The sequence below is a fragment of the Aquarana catesbeiana genome, linkage group LG01 (assembly GCF_042186555.1).
Source record: "Aquarana catesbeiana isolate 2022-GZ linkage group LG01, ASM4218655v1, whole genome shotgun sequence".
Taxonomy (NCBI): Eukaryota; Metazoa; Chordata; class Amphibia; order Anura; family Ranidae; genus Aquarana; species Aquarana catesbeiana.
In genome coordinates, this window is record NC_133324.1 from 906035313 (window position 1) to 906045155 (window position 9843).

Consider the following 9843-nt stretch of genomic DNA (forward strand, 5'->3'; position numbering starts at 1 on the left):
ATCCTAAAGGACTCTCTAAAAACTCACCCTGAGCAGAATTACAGCACCCCATAGGATAAAGTTTATCCAAACCCAAAACTAAAAATGTAATATGTTGCAGCTCACTAGTTCTTGGTGTGGTGACTGCATTCATTTTCTTTTTTCAAGTTTGTTTTTTGCTTTATTTTTACCTGTTAATCCTGCAAATAACACACTTCCTTTAACTGAGTGGCTACATCACTCCACCAACTATATCTATGGAGGGAGTCATGATGGTCACCTTAGGCAGCTCTCCTGATATGGGTGACAATTATGTTCATATCTTTTGATCAGGGGGATTGGTAGTTTACAGAAGATAGCCAGGAAGAAAATATTCTTCTGTACAGCTCACAGGAAGTGACAATTAAACAACATTTCTGGCAAGATCAATAAACAGGTATTTTCTGTATTTTCTGAAAATATTTTTAGCTTGAAAAAAAGAAAACCAATGCAGCCAACACATCTAAGGACTGCAATCTGTAATATATTCAATTTTTGTTATTGGGTTTAGTTATCTTTTAACCCTTTTACACCAGTTGTTTTAAATTGCTTCTGGAGCCAAGAACGCATATACTGTAGCTCACCATCTTGTTGCACTGTGATTGACTGCACAATGCTGACATCATTGGGAGACCCCACCAATTAGATTTATTTACTTTTTTCTTAGTTTTGGATAGAACACCTGTCATTTTTTTCATTGCTGTCTGCCCCTGTTAGAGTGATTCACCCTCTGTATTTGTCCTGTTTGCCATTATCAGAGAGAGAGAAAGTGAAAGAAAAACCTAAATTTTGTGTTGATCCAAAAACAGGAATAAAGGGAAAATCTTCCAATGGGGACACTAGTTCTGGTGACAACCAGGGATTCTCTTACTCTGGATGGATTTCTTCTCACTTCCTGTTTTTGAGTTATGACAGAGGAAGTGAAGATATACCCCCCCAATGGGACACAGATGGCAAAAAAAATACAGGGGTTATAACCCTCCCTTACTCCAATTCAAAATAAAGAAATAAAGTGTAGCACCCTCTAGTTAGTGATCTATCTAGCTATCTATCTATCCATACCACTGTGTCTGTGGTTGGCTAAATGCCATGTTGTAGGCTTCCTGATTCTCCTGTTTAATGGTGAGGGAGCGGGTAGTGGTGTGGTTTGAGTGGTCAATGAGTGTGTATGTGTGTGTTTGGGTTTGTAAGGCTGTTGGATGTTTGCTCTGTTTTTTAAGATTGAAAAGTAAATAGTTTGGGCCCAGTGTGGTGACATTCTCCTCCATTTGGGGGTCTGTGGGACAAGTTACTGTTTTACTACTATGTTGGCCAAAGTTACATATAGTTACATATAGTTACATAGTAGGTGAGGTTGAAAAAAGACACAAGTCCATCAAGTCCAACCTATGTGTGTGATTATGTGTCAGTATTACATTGTATATCCCTGTATGTTGCGGTCATTCAGGTGCTTATCTAATAGTTTCTTGAAGCTATCAATGCTCCCCGCTGAGACCACCGCCTGTGGAAGGGAATTCCACATCCTTGCCACTCTTACAGTAAAGAACCCTCTACGTAGTTTAAGGTTAAACCTCTTTTCTTCTAATTTTAATGAGTGGCCACGAGTCTTGTTAAACTCTCTTCTGCGAAAAAGTTTTAACCCTATTGTGGGGTCACCAGTCCGGTATTTGTAAATTGAAATCATATCCCCTCTCAAGCGTCTCTTCTCCAGAGAGAATAAGTTCAGTGCTTGCAACCTTTCCTCGTAACTAAGATCCTCCAGACCCTTTATTAGCTTTGTTGCCCTTCTTTGTACTCGCTCCATTTCCAGTACATCCTTCCTGAGGACTGGTGCCCAGAACTGGACCGCATACTCTAGGTGCGGCCGGACCAGAGTCTTGTAGAGCGGGAGAATTATCGTTTTATCTCTGGAGTTGATCCCCTTTTAATGCATGCCAATATTCTGTTTGCTTTGTTAGCAGCAGCTTGGCATTGCATGCCATTGCTGAGCCGATCATCTACTAGGACCCCCAGGTCCTTTTCCATCCTAGATTCCCCCAGAGGTTCTCCCCCCAGTGTATAGATTGCATTCATATTTTTGCCACCCAAATGCATTATTTTACATTTTTCTACATTGAACCTCATTTGGCATGTAGTCGCCCACCCCATTAATTTGTTCAGGTCTTTTTGCAAGGTTTCCACGTCCTGCGGAGAAGTTATTGCCCTGCTTAGCTTAGTATCGTCTGCAAATACAGAGATTGAACTGTTTATCCCATCCTCTAGATCGTTTATGAACAAATTAAATAGGATTGGTCCCAGCACAGAACCCTGGGGAACCCCACTACCCACCCCTGACCATTCTGAGTACTCCCCATTTATCACCACCCTCTGAACTCGCCCTTGTAGCCAGTTTTCAATCCATGTACTCACCCTATGGTCCATGCCAATGGACCTTATCTTGTACAGTAAACGTTTATGGGGAACTGTGTCAAATGCTTTTGCAAAATCCAGATACACCACGTCTACGGGCCCTCCTTTATCTAGATGGCAACTCACCTCCTCATAGAAGGTTAATAGATTGGTTTGGCAAGAATGATTCTTCATGAATCCATGCTGATTACTGCTAATGATACGTTCTTATTACTAAAATCTTGTATATAGTCCCTTATCATCCCCTCCAAGAGTTTACATACTATTGATGTTAGGCTAACTGGTCTGTAATTCCCAGGGATGTATTTTGGGCCCTTTTTAAATATTGGTGCTACATTGGCTTTTCTCCAATCAGCTGGTACCATTCCAGTCAGTAGACTATCTGTAAAAATTAGGAACAACGGTCTGGCAATCACTTGACTGAGTTCCCTAAGTACCCTTGGATGCAAGCCATCTGGTCCCGGTGATTTATTAATGTTAAGTTTCTCAAGTCTAATTTTAATTCCGTCCTCTGTTAACCATGGAGGTGCTTCCTGTGTTGTGTCATGAGGATAAACACTGCAGTTTTGGTTACTGAAGGCCCCTGATTCACTCGTGAAGACTGAGGAGAAGAATAAATTCAATACCTTTGCCATCTCCCCATCCTTTGTAACCAGATGTCCTTCCTCATTCTTTATGGGGCCAATATGGTCTGTCCTCCCTTTTTTACTGTTTACATACTTAAAGAATTTCTTGGGATTTTTTTGCTCTTCTCCGCTATGTGTCTTTCATGTTCTATCTTAGCCGTCCTAATTGCACCCTTACATTTCCTGTTGCATTCTTTATAAAGTCTGAATGCTGAGGATGATCCCTCAACCTTGTATTTTTTGAAGGCCTTCTGCTTTGCTTTTATATGCATTTTTACATTGGAGTTAAGCCATCCAGGACTTTTGTTCGCTCTTTTAAATTTATTACCCAATGGGATGCACTGGCTAATGCCCTTATTTAATATGCTCTTAAAGCAAACCCATCTCTCCTCCGTATTCTTTGTTCCTAATATTTTATCCCAGTTTATGCCTTTTAGCAAGGTTTGTAGTTTAGGGAAGTTGTACGTTCTATAAACTCAATGTATATTCAATGCTACTTTGAAAACTGCCTGTTAAAACTATTGAAAATAAATACTTGAAGGAAAAAAAAATAGGCTATGATGCCTGGAGCCAGTAGGCAAAGCCCACTATCTTGTGCACTGTGATTGGCTGCATAGTGCTGATGTCATAGGGAACCCTACCAGCTCCTGACTGTCAATTGTTGACAGTGAGTTGTCTGTGACAGTTTGGTCATAGTTCTGGGGGTGCTAATGGAGCGCTCCCCAGAACAAGCCATTGACACAAACTGTATATTCATAGTGCTGTTGTAAAAGTATTAAATACAGGAAAATGCTGCTGTCAATCACTTCCCAATAATTCACAAAGTGTTTAAAGAGCCAAATAAAAATGAGTGTTGATCTGCTGCCTATTATACATTGTGTGTTACCTAAAAATACAGGCTTTACAGTGTACCTAAGACAAAACTGAAATGAATCTTTACATGGATCTGATAAGGTAAAGTAAGGCAATTTATAGAGCTGCACGATTAATTGTTAAAAGGTTGCGATCTCGATTCAACCCCCCCACACGATCTTAATCCAGCATTTCCATGATTCATGTAAAAAGTGCAGAACCATTCTCTGCTCACAGCTGTCAAAAAAATCAACAACATTGCTAAGCGCTGAAAAAGACAGATAAAAAGAAACATTGTGTCTTTCTGTTTATTCATTTACAGATCAAAGGGATGAACTTCGGTCTGCAAATTAAGTCAGTTTAAAGCAACCTTGTCAAGTAAAAATGTTTATTTTTTATTTTGTTTTTTGTTTCTCTGTTTAACCCTTTGTTAAACCTGAATTTACTATAATCATTCTTATTAACTCCTTATTCTCCTTGTTCATTTAATTATTATTTTCCTGCTAATTTTTTGTTTTCTATTTACTTCTATTTTATAAACTGTTAATAATTAAAACTTTTTTTGTTTGCTTTGTTCATTAATATTTTTACGCCTTTAACATATATTTACATGTTTCACATTGAAAAAAGCGCAAAATTTAAAAAAATCTATTTATTTAATTTGTTAAATAACTTTTTAATGCTTTGTACCATTGCTTACAGCTGAGGTGTAAACAAAAAGTTGAGGTAGGTATCGGTAATTGGTAGGGTTGCACCGATACCGGTACTAGTATCGGTATCGGTGCCGATACCAACCTCTTTTCATTAGTATCGGTACTCACGCAAATGCTCCGATGCTTGATCCAATACATATTGTATCAGGCCAGGCATCCTCAGCATAGCAGGGAGGGCGGGGGTGGGGGGCAGCCTCACAGTTGATCGGTATGGTGGTGGGGAGAGATACAAGCACCGATCTCCCTGTGTGGCTTTCAATAAAGCATTTGACAGCTGCTTCTCCTTCTCTCCCTCCCACAGCTGTCAAATGCTTTATTGAAAGCCACACAGGGAGATCGGTGTTTGTACCTCCCCCCACCACCGCATCAATCGTCCACTGTGTCCTCCTTCCCTGGCTCTCCGAGTCCCCCTCCGGTTCCCCCGTGTTCTCCTCACTCCCTCCAGCTCCCCCATATGATCCTTGCTCTCTCCAGGTTCCCCTCCAGCTTCCCAGTGTGGTCCTCGCTCTCTCCATGTCCCCCTCCAGCTCCCCCATATGGTCCTCGCTCTCTCCGGCTCCCCCGTATGGTCCTCACTCTCTCCGGGTCCTCCTCCAGTCCCCCCTGCCTCAGATCTGTCAGGATGGAGAGCGGAGGAAGGAGCCGGTATATAACGTATTTACTAGCTCCTTCCTTTTCCAAATGCAGAGAGTCAGTGATCACTGCCTCTGTCCATTCATAACTAAGCACGTAAAGCATCCTAATTTATTATAAAGAATTATAATAAATATTTACCCCCCAAAAAAGCATTGTAAAAATAAAAATAACAAAAATATGAATTGTAAAAAAAAAAATGTAAAAAAAAACTGAAAATAAAAAAACTACTGACACAGTAGGGATAGGCTTTATGTTCGGGTCGAACATGAGTTTGACTCGAACATTGGCTGTTCGCCTGTTCGCCGAACTGCGAACAATTTGGGGTGTTGACATTGTCATAAAAAGTGTTTGGGGATGTAACCGGGTGACCACGCCCCCCCTCTGACAACATGGGGAAAGCCATAAGGAAGTCCCCGTGAAGTCCCCGTGCGTCAGAGGAGGCCCCGCCCTCCGTTATATAAGAAGTGTCAGAAGAACCGAAGCGTCACACAGCGGAAGACTCCCACTGAGGCGGATCGTGTGGACGGAGCGGAGAAGAAGCCAGAGGAAGATGTGGGACAAGAAGAGCGGAGGAAGAAGAAGATGGAGGGGGCGTGTCTAAGATGGAGACCGGAGCAGACGTGCAGTGAAGGAGCTCCGCTCAGTCTCCGGCAAACAACCCTGTTTCCCTGAAGACCGGTGATCCTACATAGCCTGGGACAACTCAGCTGAAGGCAGAGAACGGTATGACAAAAGGGGAAGGGGTCCCTGTCCGCCCGAAAGTCCCATAAAGCTGCCCCGAATACTGCTACATGGAGCTCCCGTCCCGCCACTGGCTCCAGTATGGCGTCCCAAGCAGAGGATTCTGAGCCAGAGCCTGCCGAGAAGGAGCAGTCTAATTTTGAGGCTCTCATGCAGGTGATTACTACATGTCAATCGACCCTCACAGGCAAGATTGAACAGATGCAGCTAGACATTATTCTTATTAGGAGAGATATGGACACTTTCCGCTCTCGTCTTACAGAAGCTGAGTGCCGCGTGGGGGACACAGAAGACACGCTGCAGGACCATACAGTCTCACTCCGCACGCTGCAAACTAAAATTAAATCCCTGGAGACCCGCGCAGGGGATGCAGAAATAAGGAATTGGAGGAATAACCTCCGCATGGTGGGACTTCCTGAAGGGGCTGAAGAAACTGATCCCACGGCCTTCACGGAACACCTCCTACGCACACTTCTACCCCAAGCGCCATTCTCAGACTTCTTTGTGGTGGAGAGGGCACATCGGATGCCTGCTGCCCGGGGGCCCCCGGGAGCTCCTCCACGCACGTTTATTCTGAAGTTGCTCATCTAGAGATCGAGATGCGGTCCTGCGTGAATCTTGGAAAATCGACCAATTACGGTATGAAGGAGCGAAATTAATGATCTTTCCAGACTTCTCGTTAGACACACAGAAGTTGCGACGCTCATTTGACCTGCGTAACAGGAAGATAAAGTACAGCATGCTGTTTCCAGCTAGGCTGCGAGTCCAAGATGGTGAGACGGTGCGCTTTTTTACCTCCCCTGAAGATGCATCGCACTGGCTGGAGACCCTACCCAGGAATTGATGACTGCTAAGAGACGCATGGTATGCTTACATTATCCTACATACTACCCATGGTTTGGGGGACTTTCCCTCCCATGGTCGTTAAATACAAGATTGGGGTGCTGATTTATCCCCCCCCTCCCCCTTCTTCTGGAGTGGGACAGTTGGACATGATCTAACAGACCTCCTAAGTTCCGGCTGAAGATCTTTATGCATAGTGTGACTGACCACATGTGGATCATACATTATTCCTACACATTGTACCTAGAGTATAAGATCTAACGAGCAGGGCCCTCTGATTCCTAATGTTGTAAAGCGCTGCGTAAACTGTCGGCGCTACGTAAATCCTGTATAATAATAATAATAATAATACACATGGCTGCTGTGCGCTTGGGGGTGGAGGAGGGAGGGATGCCTTGTTCTTTGCACTCCCTAGAAGAGTTTGTAACCGTTGAAGAAGTGTGCCCCCGGAGGAGATCTGTCTGTTTTTTCCCGGGTGATCCAGATTCTACAATCTGCAGGGACCGTTGATCCTTTTAAAAATGTTGCCGGAAGACATATTGCACGTACTGTGACACTCAGGTGTCCTTCAGTTCATTTCCCCCATTGGCTGTTGCCATGACAGTTTCTGGGAAGGAAGCACACCGAAGTTCGGGGGTGGTGCGGGGTGGGGGGATGGGAGATGGAGTTGGAGGACGGGTTTTTGCTCCTTGTTGGGACTTTTTTGCTGCTACATGTGTGCTCAACTATATGTAAATGTTTCCTAGATTAAGGGTCAGTGCAGTTCTGATCTTTTTCCACTAGATGGCAGGGATACTCTCCCTGACAGAGTTCTCAAAATGGTGAATAAGGTTGTTATTCTTGTGTATCTCTATATACAGTCTGTTCTGGATAATGCTGTTTGATTGCCTTTCTACATTTCATATAAAATTTAAATGACTCCCCTGACTATTTTGTCTTGGAATGTTCGAGGCTTGAACTCCAAGATAAAGAGATCTTTGGTATTTAATTTTTTGAAAAAATACAATCCACACATATGTGTACTTCAGGAGACACATTTGGTTGGGAGCAGGACGCTGGCACTCTGGAAACCCTGGGTTGGTGCATATTACCACTTAACCTATTCCTCCTATTCCAGGGGTGTCAGCGTCCTGATACACAAGTCCCTTGGGTTTACCCTGTTGGATCTCCACCTGGATCCGGAGGGGAGATACGTGTCCCTTCATGCAATGTGTGACAGACTGGAGCTGTTAATTGTGGGCATATATATTCCCCCTCCTGCCACGGTGAATATACTTGGGAAGCTTACTCCAATAATAGCATTATACCCGTCAGCTAGAGTTATATTAACTGGAGATTTTAACATGGTCTCGAATGCTGCTCTAGATAGATTTAGTGCAGGACCCCCTAGTGTCTCCCCTCTCTCCCACTGGGCAGAAAATTTTGGTTTCAATGACATATGGAGACTAAGGCACCCAAATACGAAACAATATACCTGTCACTCACCTACGTATGCCTCTTTCTCCAGAATTTACTTGATGTATGCCACGGTCTCCCTGCTCTCCCGGATACAGGAGGTTGAGATCCTGCCGCGTGGCATTTCGGATCACGCACCTCTCCTGCTTAAACTACAGACAGATTCGCTGGCAGGTGCTGCACTGTGGCGGCTCTCTGGCTTGTGGATTACAGATGAAAGAGTAACCCCCCTGGTGGAGGGAGAGCTGGGAGTCTACTGGGCAATTCATGAGGGTACGGTCCCCCCAAGGACACTTTGGGATGCCTTTAAGGCATATACTAGGGGCCAATATCAAACTGCGATCGGGAGGGTCAGAAGGGACACAAGACTGGCATTGGAGGAGGCAGAGAGGAGGGCTCTCCTACTAGAAGACAGACATGTGCATACTAAAGATATACTGACATATGATGCTCTGCAATCCCTAGACAGGGAAATTTCCCTAATGAGGGTTGAGACCATCAAGAAACAGTTGCTTGCTCAGTCACAGAGAATTTTTGAGCAGAGAGAATAGACGGGTAGTCTATTAGCATGGTTGGCTAAGGAGTGCTCCTCCCAGTCACATATTGCCCACATAAAGGATGATAAGGGAGAGCTTTGCTCCGATCCTATTGGCATAAAGGATCAATTTGCTAAGTATTATAGACATCTCTATACTCCTAATGTCACCTTTACTAGTGAAAATCTTCATCATTTTTTTAATCAAATAGAATTTCTACAACTCTCGGACGAGGCTCGTAATACATTAGATGCCCAGATTACTGTTAAGGAGGTCCAAATGGTGGTGAGGGCACTCCAGTCAGCAAAAACTCCAGGCCCCAACGGCCTACCAGCAGAGTTTTATAAAGCAAATAGCGATCTTCTTGTCCCTAAATTCCATGGCCTACTCCTAAAGATGCTATGGGAAGGTTGCCTACCTCCCTCTATGTCGGAGGCAGTTATTGTGGTTATAGCCAAACCTAATAAAGATACTACATCTTGTGGCTCGTACCGCTCCATATAGCTTTTAAACGTAGATGCCAAGATAACCACTAAAATACTCTCAACTAGGCTTAACTCGGTCATCCTCCCTATAATTAATGGCGACCAAACGGGATTCATGCCAGGTAAAGGTACCGATATTAACCTACGTTGATTATACACAAACATATCTTTGGCGGGGTAAAAGGACCTCCCGGGTGTGGTGGCCTCTTTAGATGCCGAGAAGGCCTTCGATTCGGTTGAATGGGAGTTCTTATGGCAGGTCCTTGAAAGGTTTAACTTTGGTCCCAAAATTTATCTCTTGGGTGAAACTCCTCTATAATAGTCCCACCGCACGAATCCGCACAAACGGAGTACTCTCCCCCCTTCTCCCTGGGCAGGGGAACCAGGCAGGGGTGCCCATTGTCCCTGGGGCTGTTTGCCATGGCCATCGAGCCCCTGGATATCCTACTTAGAGCATCCCCGATGGTTAAAGGCATAGCGGTTGGTCCATTGACTGAGAGACTTTCACTATACGCGGATGATGCACTGC